The 20,847-nt window shown below is 42.9% G+C and overlaps 1 protein-coding gene across 1 annotated transcript in view; it reads right to left on the reverse strand.

Moving 5' to 3' along the window:
* Positions 1-20,847, reverse strand: part of MEGF8 (multiple EGF like domains 8) — a 1,779,602-nt gene that overhangs the window by 1,395,331 nt on the left and 363,424 nt on the right. The gene's annotated exons all lie outside the window — the stretch shown is intronic.

Genomic DNA, 20,847 nt, shown 5'->3' on the forward strand with positions numbered 1-20,847 from the left:
ATAAAAGTTTGAAATTACCACCAAATGTTACACTATTTACACTATCTAGAACAGCAAATGTAAACTTTTTAAATTCATTACAAATGATAGAATGCCTTGCTAATGCATTATTTGTGTCTTTTTTCTTTATAGCCAAAATGTGTTCACTAACAACATTGGTGAAGTTGTTTCTGAGGAAGTTCACAGGAGATTAAAGTGAATGAAAGCGCTAAAAACAACTTGTGGAGTCTCAATTTGCTGCTGGGTTTAAGCTGACTTCATTTTTCCAGAGTTACTTGGTTGCAGTGTCTTTCTGTTCTTTTATATTTGAATCTTTCTCTGTTTGCAATAGGCAATGGGTGGAGCCAGGCATTTTGTGAAGACTCTGGGAGCAGGGGATAAGCCAAACGGAAGTGCAGGGAACTGATAATGCATATATCCTGCTCTGAAATGTAGATATTTCCTGCATGAGTCCCTTGATAGGGATGTGCAGATAGGCTTCTTTTAGGTCAAGTCTAGGGTGGCTAACCAGGCATCTTTGGACAGCATGGGAAGAAGCTGCTGAAGCATGAGCATTTTGAATTTTGGTACCACCAGGAAGGTGCTTAGAATGGAAAGATCTAGGATTGGGTGCCAAGTGCCCTCTTTTCTGAGTACCAGGAAAGTCTGGAATAAAACCCTTGACCTATCTGTTCTGCAGGAACATGTTGAATTGTCCTTATGGAGAGCAGAGATTGAACTTGGTTTTGTGCCTCTGCCCACTGGTATGGAGGAAGGTCTGGGAACCCTTTTGGGGTTGTCAACGCGTGGAAGTAAAATTTGTACCCCTGGGATACAATGGTGAGGTCCCACCGATCTTTGGTGATGGAGGTCCAGTTTTTTCATGGTGGGCAAGTTTTCCTCCTAGGGGCATGAGCAGTTGTGCAGAGGTGAGGAGTGGAGTTGAGAAGTCATTGTGAATTCTTTCCGTAAGGGGGTAACTTAGCACACTCTGTTTTAAAGTGGATGTACTCCATTGCTTAGATCTCTGCATACCCTGAGACTGTAATCTGGGGGGAGGGGGTCTGTTTCCCCGGGTCTAGTTTGAGATGGCCTTGAGGGGGCTGGAAAGGACCAATGTTCCGAGGGGCAATGCCTACTGAATCTTGGAGGCTGCACTTGCAAGAAATCTTCGACTGTCTGCATAGACTTTGCTTTTTCTTCCATCTTTTTTAGAACCTCTTCTGCTTTGGTGCCAAACAGATTGTCCTTATTCAAGGGAGCATCTAGTAATTTTGCTTTGACATGGTCTGGGCAAGGTCTGCTTCTTAAGCCAAGCATGCCTTCTCAATAGAGAACCAGTGACTGCTGCCCTGCAAGATGCTTCTAGGGCGTCAAACCCACATTGCAAGGTATGCTTGCAGACTTGGCTTGCAGAATGCATAAGCTCCTGTAATTCTTTATTTTCTGCACAGTCTGTAAAGGAAGATCATTTTTGCTTAATAAGTTCCATAATATGTTGCTGGTATTTCAGCATGTGAAACTAGCAATTCAATGCCTTAATGGTGAGAGTTGCAGAGGTGTATAGTTTTTTACCCCATCTGTCTAAAGCTCAGGAATCCCTGCCCAAATGGGTGGGATTCTTAGCTGTAGTTGCTTTTATACCTTTAAGGCCCTTGGGAAATGACCTCTGGGTCAGCAGTAGGATTTTTGAAAAGAAACTTGTGAGAGTCAGGGACTATGTAGTACCTGCCTGGTTTCCTTGGAGCAGGGGGTAAAGTATCAGGAGTTAAACTGGATCCATAAAGACATCATCCACAACATCCAGAACAAGAGGGATAGCTGAAGGTCTATGTTGTGGCAAATCTAAAAATTCTCCGAGTCTCTTTTTAGACTGAAGATAATCCTGGCATTCCCAGTGGAAATGCTCTCTTAAAGTATGTAGGGTTTCACCAAAAGAAAAATCCTCTGGAGGGGAAGCAGAGGGAATGGATTCCTCTGCACCTAAATCCTCATAAGCAGATAATTGCATGTCTTCATATTCAGAAACCTCAGAGTCATCGGACTCGGTCAGTTGAAGCTGCTGGGGACAGGTCTCTTTTTTCTCTTACCAGGGGAAGGCTGGCTTCCCCTAATCAGCATGATCAGGTCTTCTGCCATTTTAAGCATTTGAGATTGAGGCAAGGAAGCAGGTGCTTGAGTTTGGGTCGTCTTTTTTTTTTAGGCGTAGCTCATACTATTGGCCTTAGAAACTCAGTAGTTTTAGACAGAACTGAAGATGTGAAAGAAGTCATCGGTTTGTGTCGAATATTTGTAATGCGAAGAACTTCCTCGGAAGCTGGTGCCTGCACAGTGGCTCCAGACCCATCCAAGGTTGAGACATCCACAGGTTCCGTAGTCAAAGAAGAGTCTCGTGGCATACCGGACTCCGAACGGGTCTCAGTAGCGGCATGCGAATCCATCGAAGTGGGCATCAGGGGCTGCGAAAGCACTTCACTGAGTACCGGCAAACTGGCGACTAGCTTAACGGAAGCATCGCCTGCAGTTTTGAACCTGTGCGGTCTGTCTCTTTCTTTATCCTTACGTTTTTTTCAGAAAATCGGTAGTCGGATGGCTTACCGAAGCCATTTCGGAATATGGAGATCGAGAGCGAAAGTATTTAGCAACAATAAGGGCCCGACGATGAACAGTTCGAGCGTTGGACAAAGCACAAAACTGACAGCGAGGTACGTCGTGGTCTGGGCCTAAACAGGTGACGCAGTAAGAATGGAAATCTCGATGTGGTATTTGCTTTCCACAGGTGAGACAACTGTTAACTTTTTCTGATATCGGTTAGAGCAAGAAAAAAGGATCCCCAATGGGGTACTTAGCTTTAGAAGACTTCAGGATGATTCAATTTGGAAACGAAAACTCAGGTAGCAGCCGACTGGCACTCGTGCGAACTATTACTACTTTGGGCTCCTCGGCAAGAAAGACTGATGTAATGGTGTTGGCTGCCTGTTTTTATACCCTTGATGACCTGACATCAGTCCTGGAGGGACAGCAACCGACGCAGAAATACTAAATCTCTGGTATTTGGGCCGACTGACGGCTACCTGCAGGCAGATAACCTAAGTGCGATGACTGTTACTGTAACAGTGAAACACGAAGATCATCTTCTCTTCATACACTTGTAAATAAAAGGGCCACAGGAAAAACAACTTCAGCTGTCCCCAGTAGTTCTCCAGTCTTTACTTACACCTGGTAAATGCACTAATTTCCCAAACTTCATATAAAAGGAAACCCAAGCCTCTCATACCCCATGCCATACATATTTATCTAACACTTTAATATCATACACATTTTGATAGTACTCTGCAAACATGTTTTAATTTCAAGCTCCATTATATCTACAATTCTAAATAACGATGTCACTTTTTTATTAACTCCATTTTTAAATTAAGCACAATCTTTCTAAGGAACACACACAGTTTTATGCACACAGTCGTTTACAAATCTTTATGCTAAATTAAATGTCTCAAATATAATCTTGCATAAGATTTTGTCCCTGTAGATATACACAACTGCACTGACAACTTATTTTATATTCAGATGGTGTTATCAATGTCTCCCAAGCAATATACCTGTCAATAGGCAGTCTATTTTTGATTCCAATTCACACCACATTTTTTGCTATAATCCACACCAGTATTTCCTGCTGTATCTCAGTAGTTTACTGCTACAAGTAAAGCAAAGCTTCTCATAGCTATATGTACACCCTCTTGCAACCTACGCTTTCACTCACTCACTGCTGGCTCAGATAATTTTGCCTTTCCAAAAGCAAAGAAGCACTACCTTTACATTCTGTCAGCACATTTATAATCTGTGCACCTATGACAGCACAATGCTCTACCACATCAACCCAGGGATTGACAACTCATCACTTGTCTCCTTCTCTTCATAATTATCACCAGCATAACATCATAGGTTCATAGGTAGGTACTAGGCTATCAGCCCAAGGGACTAAGTAAGCCTAGCCAACAAGGTTCCCTGGCTTACACCACCCAAAAAAGTTAATTTCCTGTGCCCCTGTCGAGCAGAGCCACAGAAGTGATCCCTGGGGTGTATTTCCTATTTCACGTCCACTCGTCAAGATTCTTCTTGAAGAGTGCTAATGAGAAACTTTGCTTGAAAAACATGGGTAGCTTTTGTTCCAGAGTATAGGAAGTCTCTGGGACAGGAATCTATCCCCTCCAGCATGTCCTGTTTATTGTGGTGACAAGGTTTAGGTACCTAGAGCATGTAGCTCGGAGGGATTGGGATTTCTTTAGGTGTAGAATGTCCAACAGCTCTGGGTTTAACATAGCTTTATATGTTAGGCAGAGATCTCCTTGGAGAAGGCGATATGCTACAGAGTAAAGCTGGAGTTTTTTGAGACAGTCAGTGTAGGGCATCTGTTTGAGGCCAGTAATCCTCTTTGTGAGGTACTTCTGTGGCCTTTCCAGCTGCTGCAGATCTCTTGTGAGATACAGTCCAAAAGGGGCGTTGTACTCTATAATGGGTCTTATGAGTGCCGAGCAGATGGGAACAATGACCTCTTTTTTCCTGGTTGAGAACGCTTTTGTGGTGAGGTGTGCCACATAGAAGGATTTCCTGACTACTGTGGCGATGTGATTATAAAAGGAGAGACTACTATCCACCTGGGTCTCAAGGTCTCATCATACATTTGGCATTAAGTAGACTGCCTTTTATGTGGTAGTTCAAGGGTACAGAGTTTTTACCAAAGGGGATGACAATGCACTTTTTGGAACTGAGCTTGAGGCCATGCCTCTGACACCAGGCATCTGTCTCAGTGAGGACCTTCTGTAGGATGTCCACATCATTTGGGCACTCTACTACGGCTTCTAGTTTGCAGTCATCTGCTAACTTCGTTAGCCAGACGCCTTCTGTGTTAGCCTGTACTTCAGAGAAGTAGATACCAAACAGGAGAGGTCCCAGGACTGAACCCTGTGGTACTCCACTTGTCACTGGTTTGAAGTCAGATTTGGAGTCTGCAACTTTTACAGTGTGGGTTCTGTCAGTGAGCCAGTTGGCAACCCATCTTGTGACGTAGGGATTTATATCTAGTTTAGTGAGTTTATTTATTTATTTTTTATTTATTTATTTTCAGTTTGATTACCGGGGAAGTCCACTGGGCCAAGACATGCCCATTTTCAGTGGAGGCCCGGGGAGAAAAGCTCCACAAGCAGTTGTGAATACAATAGGTTACACAATGTAAAAGGTAAAATACAAGAGACAAATTTTTTACAGACAGGGAAATCACATGCATAATATACATCATAGACTGTGCAATACGGCAAAAGAAGAAAAATTTTTTTGTCTTTCAATGGCAATACAAAATTTATAGTATTTACATATTTACAGTCAAGTGAAAGTCAACAGAATCAGTTTTGGAGGAAGGAAAAAGAAACTTGAGGGTAGAGTGGAGCAGGAGTATAGAGAGCTTAGAGAGGGAAATCCCTAGAGTTTATATAGGGTGAAAGCAAGGACATTTCCATTTGGATGATAGGTATAAGTAAAGTTGGGTCTTGAAGGATTCAGCATTAGGTATAATTCAAGAGATGGTGGGAGGGAGTTCCATTTTTTACCTAGAGAAAAGGAGAGTAGAAGCTGTCCAGCGGGACATTTAGGTTTGTGGATGGAGATTAGGTTTTGGTGTTCAGATCGCAGAGATCTGTTTGGGATGTATGGGGGAAGGATGTTGTTTAAGGCTGGGCATTTATCTGGGTAGAATATTAATTTGTGAGCGGTAGTTAGTTGGAGGTAGTCTAGATGGTTAGGGAGTTCTAACCAGTTTAGAGATTGTAGGGTAAGGCAGTGGTGTGTTGAGGTTTTAGATTTAGTGGCAAATTTAGAGATCTTATTATAGCAAACTTCAAGTTTTGAGGAGTTGGAAGCAGACAGATTTGTTAGAAGGGGGGCTCCATATAGTAGAGAGGGTAGGAGGTAGGTAATTGCTAGGGTCAGCCTAGAGGAGTTTGAAAGAAATTGATTATTCCTATAGAGCATACCTAACTTTTGGTGGGTTTTCTTTATGTTTTGGTGTATGTGGAGATCGAATTTAAGGTGTTCATCTATGGTGATGCCTAGGAGTTTTGCAGAAGGGACCACTTCAATAGCAGTGTTGGTTTGGCTTAGGACCTTGAAAGCGTTTTTGTCACAGGAGGACACCTTGTTGGGGAGGAAAATTAGTATTTTAGATTTATTGGAGTTGAGGGAGAGATGGTTTGGTGCATCCAGTTCTCTGTAGTGGAGAAAGCTATTTGTGTTTTGGTTAGTAGTTCGGAAACGTTACAGGCGGTACAAACTAGGGTAGAGTCGTTGGCATATTGGATGACTGTAGTGTCGGAGATGGCAGGGTGAAGATTATTTATAAAGATGTTGAAAAGCATGGGTCCGAGGATGGACCCCTGAGGAACGCCGGTAGGTGTAGGCAAGAAGGAAGAGGTAGAGTTCTTCCATCTGACAGCTTGAGATCTGTCAGATAGGTAACTGGAGAACCAGGATAGAACATTAGGACAGAGATTAAGGTTGGCGAGATGAGAGAGAAGGTGTGTATGGGAGATGGTGTCGAAGGCTTTCGATAGATCTAGCAGTACTGTGGATACAAGAAGTCCGGCATCTTGGGCTTGATTGACTGTTTCTAGGAAGGATAATAAGGCAGTTATGGTGCTGTGACCAGGACAGAAGCCATGCTGGGTGGGAGTTAGTAGATGATTCTGAGTTAGGTAGGGCATCTGTAACTCCCTCCCAACTTTACCTTCCTTAATTATCTCTCCTACCCACCCAAAGCTAATTACATACTCTGACTCTTAAGCTTCTCTTACTTAATCTACAATATTAGCCTAGACCCCTTCGTCTATTCCTTTCACTCTCACCTCAACATGTCCACTAAAGATTATAAACCTCCACCCAAGACCTCTGTAACAGAAACTACTCTGTTAAAGCTAACACTTATGCTCATTACTTCTCTTGCTCTCACACTACCCTACTTCCTGACCTGTTATGAATTAAATCCTAGCTACCACTTTAACTACTCTCCCAAACATACTGCCTCTGATACTGAAAGCCTAAACTTCACTCATGTAAACATTACATCTACCTCTAGCTATCTCCTTGCCAGATATCATAGGCTGTCTCACATTAAAATTCAAAATCTCTGGTTTAGGAAACTAAAACACTTACTAAACTGTCCTAACAAAGCTTACCTGGAATTTAACCACTCTACCTTGGCAGATGGGGACATCCACCCCAACCCAGGGCCCGTAACTTCTTCATCTGACACCATACCTGCCTCACTAAACTCATCCCCTCAACTACAAACCTCCAATGCAAATACTCTACTCATAGGGCACCTTAATATCCGTAGTGTCAATAACAAAATCACCCATCTCCACTCCCTTCTTGAATACCACTCCTTTGATATTCTCTGTTTGACTGAAACCTGGTTAAAACCCTACACTCTAGATAATGAAATCATTCCTCCAGGTTACAATATCTTGAGACTCGACATAAAACTAAAAAAGGCGGGGGAGTGGCACTACTATTTAAAACCGAACTAAATTTAACATTAGTACCCCATGATAAACTGGACATTAACAATACCGAGCTTCTTATCTCTAAGCTACAACTAAACCCTAAAAAAGCAATCTATATTATCTGCATATATCTACCTCCTGGAAATAACTCTACCTCCATAGAAAACATCCTCAGTTGCATTACTTCCACCTACCCACAAGAAACTATAATACTTGGAGACCTCAACCTTGACTGGTCCTCAATAAACACTAATAACCCAACTTCTCATATTAACCTCCATGGCTTTACTCAGATAATAAACACCCCCACTAGGATTAACAAACCGAACAACAAAGAAAGTATTCTAGATTGGATTCTCATTAACAAACCTCAACTAAACTATCAGTCCGGAACGCTACCCGATGACTTTAGTGACCACAATCTAACCTATATTATAAGACAAAAAAATGCCTCTAACAATTCTCCATTGTATAAGACCCTACGTGATCTCAAATGCTTCAACCCTATTCAATTTAAAACTGAACTAAGTGCCTGCAACTGGAACCCACTTAAGACACTTCCTCTTGAAGAAGCTGTTCTATACTTTAACACCACATTCCTAAAAATTCTAGATAATCATGCACCAAAACGTTCCATCCGAATTAAATCTAAACCTGCCCCATGGCTATCTAAAGATACAAGACAAACAATGTTACTTAGGAACAAATCTTGGAAAAAATGGCGAACCAGCAAATCTCCCATAGACCAACAGACCTTTAGGCACCTAAGAAACAGTACCAAAAGAGCCATCTTCTCTAATAAAAAGAATTATTATAGTAATCTCCAGCAAGCAAAACACAATAACCCTCAAAAATTCTGGTCAACCCTAAACAGACTTCTTCACCCTGGACAGACTACCACCCCATCCCCTTCCGGGTCTGAAAAGAATTCCTCCCTTGATACTGCCAATACTTTCAACTCTTTCTTTATTGATACTATCAATTCCTTAGCCTCCCATCTCTCTATTGACAACACTAGTATCCCTGACCTTACATCCCTCAATCTTCCAACCTTTAGGCTTCAACCCATCTCCACTACCTTTATACAGAAATGTATCCACAAACTCAAACCGTGTACCCCCTCGGCAGACCAGCTTCCATCTGAATTCCTTCAAAAAGCAGCCTCTGAAATAGCCTACCCTATATCCATCCTTATAAATAGAACTGTAAATGAAGCAACCATACCTGACATATGGAAAATTTCTCACATCATACCCTTACATAAAGGAGGTAACTCCTATGAATATTCTAATTATAGACCCATTGCTCTCTTGTCCCCACTTGCAAAAATCATGGAAAAATGTGTGCACCATCAGTTAATGAACCACTTAATAACAAATAACATTCTCTCTAACTGTCAACATGGCTTTAGGCCTTTTCATAGCACAACTACCGCTCTCCTCTCCTTTACAGACTTTATTAACAAAAATCGCAATAATAACATCCTGTCTTCAGCTCTTTTTATTGACCTGTCCAAAGCCTTTGATATGGTCAACCACTCTCTCCTCTTAAACATTCTTGAATCCCTATCCTTAGAATCTAAGGTTGTCCACTGGTTTAGATCCTATCTCACTAACAGGAAACAGGCTGTCCTCTGGGATAACAAACTTTCATCTCTTCTCCCAATTTCACTGGGTACCCCAAGGCTCTATTCTCGACCCCTTCTTTTCTCCCTCTTTATAAATGACTTACAAGTAGCTATTCCCCAAGCTACATGCATACAATATGCTGATGACTCCACACTAATTTGCTCTGCTAAATCCATCTCTGAACTACAAACTAATACTCAAACTGTATTTTCCAAAGTTGAAACTTGGTTCCTAAAACGTTGCCTCCTCCTAAATGCAAAAAAAACCAAACTCTTACTTTTTAGGCCTACTACCAGATCCCCTACATTAGACTTCACTATCTTATCTAATAATGGAACTCTTATATCTCCTGACTCTACTACTAAACTGCTAGGAGTCACGATTGACAACAATCTTTCCTTTGACTGTCATATCAACAATACCATCAAAACTGTAAACAGGAAACTTGGCTCTCTCTATAGAATTAAAATTTTCTTAACCTTCCCAGCCAAAGTTACTCTTGCTCACTCTCACCTTATCTCCACTCTTCTCTATGCCTCACCAATCTATACTAACCTCAAGAAAAACAATCTCTCCAAACTGTCTACCACTTACAACAATATAGCTAGATTTGTTACTGGTAAGCCTTTCAGAACTCACCACTGTCTGAATCTGCAGCAACTTAACTGGCTTGAACTGACAAACATGCTGTTTCTTTCCCAACTCACGTTTGTCCAAAGAGCTTTCTATCAACCTCATAACACACCTGTACTTTCTAACCTCTTAACCCCTTATTCTAATCTGAACTCACTCCGATCATCTAATAAACTGCTAGTCACCTTAACCAAATCTAATAACCTAGCTGGTGATTCCCTCTTCTCAAATTCCATTGGTAAACACTGGAATCAACTTCCTACCGAACTTACTTCCATTGCATCTACTGTTCTGTTTAAACAAAAACTTAGAATTTACCTTATAAGCCACTGGATGTGCCCCTGCTCTAATCCTGATTGAAAGTTAATTTCCTTAGTTAACCCTTTTTTCTCTCCCTATTCTTTTGTACCTCCTGCTTTCTCCCTTAGTTCTCTTCCTCTACCATTTATGGACCTCTCCCTATATCTTCCCTCTATATGGCTATGACTCTATTCCAGAAACTATATATCTTTTATAAATCTGCTCTCTCCATCTATCATTGTTTCCTCTTCCTTGGTCTTGCACTTTCTCTTCTTGGTTTTAAAAGATGTAATAAGCCTTAACATGTTGCTATTTACATTGTCTAGGAATTTAAAATCCTTTTCTTTTGGTAATTATTTTCATTGTCAAAGTCCTAGCTAAATGTAATCTGTTTTGTTATACCTCGTTGTCTATATGTGGAGCTTTTCTCCCCGGGCCTCTGCTGAAAATGGAAATATATCCAGTTAGACTAGCCCGGTTAACAAATGTAAAATAAAATAAATAAAATAAATAAATAAATAGTTGGTGGTGGACACATTTTTCTAGAATTTTAGATATTGAGGAGAGAATGGCAATGGGACGGAAGTTAGAAATAGTGGTGATTTTGCCTCCTTTGTGAAGAGGTAGAATGTAGGCAGAGCGCCAAAGTTTGGGAAAGTAAGACTCTTTCAAGGATCTGTTAATCAGAATGCTAATTGGGAGGGCAATACCTTCGGCTGCGCATTTGAGGAAGGAGGAAAGTATGTTGTCAGGGGCATTGGAGCATGGCTTTAGTTTGGATAGTAGCTTTTTTATAAAAATGGTGGACACTGGTTTGAATTGGAAGTTAACAGGACAGTTGTTAGGGTTGTTAGCAGTTGAGTAGAGGGAGTTGGGTGGATTATTGTTTGGGAATGTTTTGGTTAGCTTAACTATTCATTCTGTAAAGAAACTGTTGAAGTGAGAGCTAAGCTCCTTGTCAGTTAAACTAGGGTCAGGGCAGGGATTATTCTTTGTCCCAGGGTGGAGAAGGGAGTTAACAGATTTCCAGAATTGTTTTGGGTTGAGGATATTGTTGGACTGGAGTTTACTATAGTAGTTTTTTTTGTCCAGCCTGATTAATTTCTTTACTTGGTTGCAGAGTTGGGAGAATTGGAGGAAGGCGGAAGACAGTTTGTTTTTCTGATAACGCTTCCAGGCTTTGTCTCTGTGGCGCATGATTTGTTTAGTTTCTTTGGTCAGCCAAGGATTGCAGTTTTGCACAGAGTATAATTCCAGAATGGGGGATGGTGCCGAAAGCCTTGGCGAGGTCAAGATAGGCTGTGTGAACCACCTTACCCTCGTCTACAGCTTTGGTGACTGCCTCAAAGAAGTCGATCAGGTTCATAAGGCATGATCTGTGCCTTTCAGAAACCCGAACTGGGTGGGGTCCAGAGTTTGGAGGTTACCAATGCCTTTGGTTACGAGTTCCATGATGATACGTTCCATGGCCTTGCAGACCAGGCTCGTCAGGATAACAGGGCAATAGTTCCCAGGATCAGTGGTGGCTCCCCCTTTGTGGAGTGGGATAACTGTTGCTGTGCGACATTCAGTGGGCACAAAGCCTGACGTGAGACTATGCTTGAACGTGGTGCTTAGGTGGGGAGCCAGTTCCTTCTGAAGGTCGTGTAAAACGCAGCCTGGGATGTTGTCCGGTCCCATGGATGCTGTGTTTTTGGTTTTAGAGAGAACAGCTTTTACCTGCATAGATGTGATTACAGAGACTCCGCATTCTTCCTGTATAGATATGAGCCCTTTAGGGGGTGAGAGGGGGGTAAAGTTAGCACTGAACCTATCTGCCAGGATGTTGGCAATATCAGTTGGTTCTGTAATTTTCGTGCCATTGTGCTGTAACTCACAGCAGATCTGGGTGTTGTCATTAAGATTCTTGACACAGCTATAGAATGTTTTGTGGTTGCCCTTAGAATCAGTGGTGATTTTGTTTTCGTAGCTAGCTTTGTAGGATCTAATAAGGGATCTTAGCTGCTTACTGAGGTTGACCAAGGAGCTCCTCCACTCATGGGATTTTACTCTCTTTTGCAACAGTTTCTTCCTTCTGTTTTAGAGTTTGTTTATGGCAGGGGACCACCAGATTGGCTTCCTTTTTTTGGAGGATAGCGTCTTGGTTCTGTTTGGGATAGCACAATCCATGCACTTGTGTAAGTGCTTATAGAGTGCATTTGTGTAGGATTCAGCAGTCGTAACTGTATTGTCCATCTGCATGGGTGTCATGAAGTTCGTCACTTCTATCTTAAGAAGCATGAAGTTGGCTTCGGAGAAATTTTTTACCATGGTTTCCGTAATGGTGGGTGGCGGCAGGATGCAGATATCTAGGGTGATTAGCTTACTGTCAAGATCTGACCAATGAGGAGTTGACTTCAGGTGTAGAACATCGGTCACTCATGTTGGTAATGAATAGGTCTAGGATAAGTTGATCCAGGGCATTGGAATTTATGAATTCCAGAAAGCGTTGGTACATGAGTAGTTTACCCAGTTAATGATGGGGTAGCTGAAATCGCCCATTACTAGGGTGTTTGGTTGAACCCTAATACTTTCCAGTATATCAAGAAAAGAGGAGTGGGAATCCTGGGGCATGGTGGGGGGTCTGTAGCAAGCTACAATTTGGATTGCAGTTTTGCCCAGAGTTAGTTGTACTTGGATAACCTTGGATGCATTATGCTGCACTCAACTAGCCTGAAGGTGTGGATATCCTTAATGAATATGGACACACCTACACCTTTGGTGTTCTGGTCTAGGTTAGATGTCCGAAAAGTGTCATACGAGTTATAGCCTGGTAATGCAGGGATGCTCTCTAGAGCCTTGAACCAAGTCTCAGTCACTGCACAGATATCGATGTTCTCCACTTTAAGGAGTGCCTCGAGTGAGTGCATTTTCAGATTTAGACTTCTAGCACTGAGTAGCATTACCCTCAGTTTTTGCTTGCCTGTTCCTGTTACGGCAGTGAATTTGCCATTTGAACCTTGCCTAAAAAAGGCACTATACGGGTGGCAAGAGCCTTAGCCAGTATCCGGAATCCCAGGGGCGACAGGAGTAGGCCATCTCTAGCAACGCATCGTGGTCTGTCGACCATGTCATCCCAGGCAGACAAGATACTGGATCCCCATAGAATGACACCAGAAGCTTAGCCAATTGTTGAAGTCAATCATTTTGTCCTTGTATTGCGGTATCATTCTGGGTGATGGCAGGGTGCTACTCAGGGCAATGGTCATACCTGCCTGGGCTACAAGATCGGAGAGCTCTTCCATGTCTCTTTTCATGTAGTCCAGGGAGGTACGTCTCAGGTCGTTCACACCAACATGGACAATGACAGAGTCATATTTGTACTTGTTGTGGAGTGACCTGAGCACGTGGGTTATGTGGCAGATCATGGCACACGAGAGGCAGCTGACATTAACCTTCTCCTTGTTTAGCCTGGTGAGTGGGGCATCACTGTGCCTGACTATACAGTCACTTATGACTAGTGTGTTGGGTACTTTGGTTTGCTTTATGGGCTGTGGTTTACTGGCACACTGAGTCTGTGGGTTGTGTGTCATTTCAACAAAACACCTACTGCCATTATAACAATGTTGACCATTTCTTCCATATTGCCACTCTCTGCAATAACACTTCTTATCATACTTTGCACACTGCCGGGGTCTTCCATCTTAGATTCTCTCTCTCGATTAGGAGCCTACTGGCATGTTCTATCTATTCTATTGGTCAGTATAATTACCAGCTCGGGTTTCTTCATAAAATGAGGCCACTAGCTTAGAGAGACTACCCCAGTTAGCAACAGGTAGGTGGGTAGACAAGTAGATAAATAGGTAGACAGATAAATACTCAAACATAAGCAAAAAACAAAATAAAACAATCCATAACAAAGTGGAAAGTTGCATTTTTTTTATTCATTTCTCAGTGTCAGCTGACACATCTTGCCCTAGCAGAGAGATTAACTCTTTAAACTCCTTACATAATTATTTAACATACAAGCCTGCATGCCTCAAACTGAATCTTTATGCATTTCTTAAGACAACTACCAAGCAACATTTCCTCTTCCAAAATGCTCTCTTGGACAATGCAATTTCCCTTAATTCTATTTCACTAATGAATAAAACAATCTCCCTTTCATTGATTCTCCTGACATCCATTTGTGGATACTGCCTTCTATTAGCTGCTAGTATCAAAAGAAAAAAAAAATGCCCTTTCCATTTTATTACAGTGAACTGCATTTTCATATCATAGCAAATTACAGTTGTGTACACTTACCATAAATGTAGATGCTCGAGTGTATTCACTGCTGCAGTCATCACATGGGTTATCTGCTTGCAGGTAGCCCTCGGTCGGCCTGATTATCAAAGTCTTGGGTCCTGCGTCGGTTGCTGTCTCATCTTCCATGACGTCAGGTAGTCAGGGGTATAAAGCATGCAGCAGACGCCATTTTATCAGTTTTTCTTGCCCCAGATGTCAGGTGCCCCCATAATGGGAAGCAATTATATACAAGGTTACACCTCCAACAAAAAGCAAGTACACCAGAAAGCTTTAAACATAGTAAACAAGAATAGAGGTATAGTCAATAGAAGTCAGGAGGCTGGAGGAAGGGTAACCAGGACTACAACAGTGAATACACTCTAACACCTACATTTATGGTAAGTGTACACAACTGTATTATATTCTTCATGTTTCACTGTTGCAGTCATCACATTTGGGTAGATTCTCACAGCTAAGGATGGGAGGAGGCAATTATATAGCATTAGGACCAGCTATAAGGCCCTGCAAGACTGCAGTGGCAATGCCAGCTCTGGATTTAGAAAAAAATTGGCAAGTGGTAATGCTTGGTGAAAGTATGTACACAACTCCAGGTAGCAGCTTCTAGGATGTTCCTGGTAGGGACACCTCTGAGAAAGGCTGTAGATGTAGATGCAGCCCTGGAAATGAGGTCTTATCCCCAGTGGGGTAGGTTTTCCATGGTGCTTATAGCAGAAACGAATGCAATGGCTTATCCACTTAGAAATGGTTTGCTTAGAAATGGCCTTCCCCTCTGCCCCTGCAGCAAATGCAACCAGCAGCTGTTCAGATTTCCTGAGAGGTTTAGTCCTGTCCAAGTAAAACCTAAGTTGTCTGTGCATATCCAATGAGTGCAGTATTCATTCCCCTTTGTTCTGTGGATTAGAAAAGAAGGTTGGCAAATGAATGGACTGGTTAAGGACCACACTGGATAAAGGAAGGATTGGCCCTGAGGGACACCCTGTCCGCATGAAAGATGATGAAAGGCTCCACTGCCATGAGGGCCTGTAATTCAGACACACTTCTTGCTGAAGTGATGGCTAGAAGGAAGGCTGTTTTCCAAGAAAGGAATTTCAACTCTGCATTTGCAGCTGGTTCAAAGAGAGGCAGAGTGAGCTTTTCCCAATACACAGTTAAGGTCCCAGGCTGGAGTAGGGGCTCTCCTGGGTGGTCTTAGGTTTTTGGCCCCTCTGAGGAATTGCTTCAGCAATGGATGAGAGAAGAGGGGTGGCTCTGTATTATAATGTGCTGAAATGGCCGAGGCATGAATTGTGATGGAAGAAAAGGAAAGGCCCTTTTGAAGCATTTCAGTTAAGTACTGAAGAATATGAGGTAATTTGGGCACTACTGTGCCCATCCCTTGGGTTTGGCTCCAAGAGCAGAATCTTTTCCATTTTTCAGCATAGGATTTTCTAGTACTAGGCCTCCTTGCCTCCAGAATGACATCCATCACTTGCTTACTGAGGGATGGTAACGGAGAAATCAAGTAATTAGCCAGGCTGCAAAGTTCAGAGTTTGAAGCTGTGGGTGCAGAATCTGGCCTTCCTGCTGGGACAGCAGGGCAGGGGTCTGAGGCAGGTGCCATGGTTCCAGGAGTGACAACTGTGCAAAAGGGGGTACCAGTGTTGGCGTGGTCAGTCTGGTGCAATCAGTATGGTCCTTGGTTTGTCCTGTTTGATCTTTAGTAGCACTTTGGAGAGGAGAGGAGAGGCAGAGGGGAAAGGCATAAACTGATAGTTTTTTCCAGGTGAAGGACAGGGCATCCACTTTCCAAGCTTGTCTGTGGGGAGTCCTTGTGCAGAATTTGTCCAATTGGTACTCCTGAGGGTAGGCAAACAGGTCTATCTCTGGGCTCCCCCATTTGTTTCTCAACATGTTGAATATCTTTGGTTCCAGTTTCCACTCGTGTGGGTCCATGAGATTTCTGCTTAGGTCGTCTGACAGTGTATTTAGCTTGCCTGGCAGAAATTGAGCTTGTAGTTGCACTTGGTAACTCAAGGCTGTGTTCCACAGAGCCATGGCTAGTCTGTAGAGAGGGTATGAGAGGGTTCCCCCCTGATTATGCACCACATAACTGTGGTGTTATCCGTCTTTACCAATAATTGTCCTGGAAGAATGTCGTCCTTGAAGGCGTCAGAGCATTCTGTACAGCTAACATTTCTTTCCGATTGATATTCAGGTGCATTTGACTCTGGTTCAATTTGCCTTGAATGCACCGCCCTGCCAAGTGAGCCCCTCATGCATAGTCTGATGCGTCTGTTGTTAGGGTTTGGGCAGCAGGGGGTACAGTGAATGGCAGTTCCTTGTTTAGGTGGCAGACCTCTGCCCACCAAAGGAACTCTATCTTTAGACAAGGCGTGATGGGAATCATTGATTCTAGGTCCTGAGAATGTTGACACCATAGGCTTTTTAGATACCATTGTAGTTTTCTCACATGCAGTCCTGCATATGGAATTAGTAGAATGCAAGAGGCCATGAACCCCAGGGCTTGCAGTATTTTCCTTGCAGACAGTTGGGTCTTTGTGGCCAGTAGTTTGAAGTAGGCTGTCAAATGAACTTGTTTCTCTGGCGTGAGGTAGGCCATGTGGGAAGCTGTATTCAAGCTTGCTCCCAGAAATACAATTTTTTTGCAGGGTACTAGATGTGACTTCTTTACGTTTATAGTGTACCCCAGAGAAGTTAGCAATTTCTTTACAAAAGCCAGATGATTTAATAGTATATCCTGGCTTTCTGCCTGAACTGGACAATCGTCCAAGTATGGGGATATATGAATATTTCTTTGCCTGCAAAATGCAATGACTGGAACTAGGCACTTTGTGAACACCCTGGGCACAGTAGATAAGCCAAAGGGCAGTGCAGAGAACTGGCAGTGCATGTAGCCTGCTCTGAAGCATAGGTATCTTCTGCAAGATTCCCTTATTGGGATGTGCAGGTAGGCTTCCTTTAAATCCAGTGTTGCCAACTAGGTATTTTTTCCCAGCATGGGAAGCAGCTGATGTAGAGAGTTAGCATTTTGAATTTTGGGATTTCCAAAAAAGTGTTTAGGATTGAAAGGTCCATGATAGGACGCCAGGAATTGTCTTTTCTGGGTACCAGAAATAGTCTTGAGTAGAAACATTGCCCCCATTCTGCTTCTGGGACAGGTTGAATAGACCTGATGCTTAGAAGAGAGAGAACTTGCTTTTGAGCCTCTGCCCACTGGTTTGGGGGTAGGTCTGGCCAACCGTTTGGGGTTGGTAATGAGTGGAAGTGGAATCTGTATCCTTGGGAAACTATACTTAAAACCCATTTGTCTTGGGTAATGAGTTCCCAGTTTTTTGCATGCAGGGCGATTTTTCCCCCTAAAGGAACAGTCAGTTGAGCAGGGCTTGGAAGATTTAAAGTTAAATCATTGTGACAATTTACCACAGGGGGGTGTCTTACTACTCCCAGCTTTGGAAGTGGGAGCCCCCCACTGCTTAGGCCTGTGAGGACCTTGGGAATGAAGCTTGGGTGTTCTGCTGGTTCTGCGTTTGGACTGAGAAGGCCTGGAAGAGGCAGAAAAGGACCAATTCTTAGAAGGCCAATGCCTACTAAATCTGGGAGGCTGTACTTGCAGGAAATCTTTAACAGTTTGCACAGATTTAGCTTTTTCCTCCATCTTTATAAGTACTTCTTCTGCTTTGTTGCCAAACAGGTGGTCTTGATTTAAGGGAGCATCCAGTAATTTAGCTTTAATATGATCTGGCAAAGATTGCTCCTTAGGTCAAGCATGCCTTCTAAGTACAGACCCAGTGACAGCAGACCTGCAAGATGCCTCTAGTGAATCAAAAACCACACTGCAAAGTATGTTTTTCAACATGCTCAGCAGAATGCATTAAATCCTGTAATTCTTTATTTTCAGTAGTCAAGAATCAACATAATTTCCTGTTTAAGCAATCCAATAATATGCTTCTGATACTTTAACATATGAAACTGGCAGTTTAAGGCCCTAATAGCCAAAGTTGCGGAAGTGTATACCTTCTTACCCCATCTATCCAGCACCCTGGAGTCTCTATCGGAGGGGGCAGGGTTTTTGGCAGTAGTAGCCTTAATGCCTTTGGGTCCCTGTGAAATGGTCTCAGGATCCGCAGTAGGGTTTTTAAAGAGGAACTTGAGAGAGTCAGGTACCCTGTAATACCGGTCAGGCTTTCTGGGGGCTGGAGGTAAAGTGTCAGGGGCCAGGCTAGATTTCGAGAAGGCATCATCTACAATGTCCAGTATAGGAGGGATAGCTAAAGGCCTGTGTTGAGGTAGAAGTAAGAATTCCCTAAGCCTCTTTTTGGAGTCAGAGGAATTCTGGCTTTCCCAGAAATGCTCCCTAAGAGTATGCAAGCTTTCACCAAAAGAGAAATCCTCTGGAGGGGAAGCATACGGAATGGAGTCCTCTGCATCAGAATCCTCATAGGTAGATAAGGGCAACTCCTGGTCATCAGAGAAAACAAGAAGTTATGTACTCAGCAAAACGTTCGATGTATGTAGTCCACCTCGCCATACATTCTTACCCGTGGGTTCGGAGCCAAACCTCGACTCCGATTCGGCCATACTCTAGCTCGAAGTCTTCAATTGGCTCGCGGCTAAGAGGTATCTTGGCATGCAACAGGTCTATTCCCCAGATCTTGTTTGCTGCAAGCTCACACACATACCCACTGAGAAGAACAACAACCCCAACAGAAAGGACTACTGACACTTAGAGACTATACCTCCAGGTCCTCTAGGAGGGGGAAGGAGGGAGGGTTAGTAAGAATGTAAGGCGAGATGGACTACATGCATCGAACGTTATGGTGAGTACATAACTTCTTGATGTTATGTAGTCCAATCTCGCCTTCATTCTTACCCGTTGGACAGCGTCCCTAGCACCTTCATCTTGGGTGGCTCAGTGAAAAATACTCTTGAGCACTGTGGAACCAAAGGAAGATCTGCCTCTGGAGACCAGATCTAATTTGTAGTGACTAATAAAGGTATGAGGCGAAGCCCATGTTGCTGCAGCACAAATATCATCCATAGACATTCTAGCCTGAAAAGCAGTTGAGGTAGCCACAGATCGTGTAGAATGAGCCTTCACTTTAAAGGGTAATTCTTTGCCATTGGATGCATAAATAAATAAGATGCAATCAAAGATCCAGCGAGACAAGGCTACCTTAGAAACAGAAACCCCAAGTCTAGTGTCTGAAAACGAGACAAACATTTGATCTGATTTCCTGAAATCTTTTGTCCTATGTAAATAGAAACGCAATTGTCTATGAACATCTAGCTGATGAAACTTAAATTCTGCCTTGTTGGAGAATTCAGGAAAAAAACACAGGCAACTCAATGGATTGGTTGATATTGACAACAGGGGCAACCTTTGGAACAAAGGAAGGGTTGGTTCTTAAGGAGACCCTATCTTTGTGAAACACCAAATAAGGTGGCCTAATCGATAATGCTTGGAGTTCAGAGACCCGCCTAGCTGAAGTTATGGCTACCAAGAATACTGTCTTCCATGACAAGAATTTAATGTTACACATAGCTGCGGGCTCAAAGGGAGTTGAAGTGAGCTTCTGTAGTACAAAACTGAGGTCCCATGGCATCACTGGATCAAAAGACTGGTGGTCGGAGTAACAATGTCCCCTTCAGAAAAGCCCTACAAAGCCTATGAGCCATAAGATTGGGCTCATTAGCAACGTGAAAGGTAGAAATCGCTGACAGTTGCACTTTAATGGTTGCTGCAGCTAACCCTTAACTGAACAGTTGAGAAAGAAATCCCAATATTGCCGAAATAGGCGCTTTATAAGGATCATTCTATGTATTTTTTCCTGAATTCTCCAACAAGGCAGAATTTAAGTTTCATCAGCTAGATGTTCATAGTGCATTTGGGAGGGTGGCCTAATGGTTAAGGTGTTTGCCTTGCAAACACAAGGTACAGGGTTTGAACTGCACAGGGGATAATTGGCTAGGCTTAAAATGGCTCACAAGGGCAGTTAGCCTAGTACTAACCTATGAACCTAATCTATGAACCTATGAACCAATATGTCTCTCACGGGCCCAAATAGAAAATCTCTTCCACTTACTGGAATAAATCTTCCTGGTAGAAGGCTTGTGGGAAGATGATAGAATATGGACCACTTCCGGGGAAAAATCATGAAGCCTGACTAAGGACGGAACTGGAGCAGCCAAGCTGTCAACTTGAGGGTCTGGATGGAACTTTCCTGACATACGAGTCAGCAGATCTGGAGCTGGGTCCAGAATCCAGGGCTTGTCCCTTAGATAAAGTTGAAGAAAGGGAAACCAAATCTGACGAGGCTAGTGTGGGGCAATGAGGATCATTTTGCTTCCCAAAGACTCTGCTTTCTGAATGACCTTTGATATCAGAGGTAATGGTGGAAAGGCATAGAGAAGACTGGAGGGCCAATTGTGAACCAGAGCGTCCCTGGGTGTCTCCACCTCCAGGG

Source organism: Protopterus annectens, chromosome 8.part0, assembly GCF_019279795.1.
Source record: "Protopterus annectens isolate FY-2018-M chromosome 8.part0, PAN1.0, whole genome shotgun sequence".
In the NCBI taxonomy this organism is placed as follows: domain Eukaryota; kingdom Metazoa; phylum Chordata; order Ceratodontiformes; family Protopteridae; genus Protopterus; species Protopterus annectens.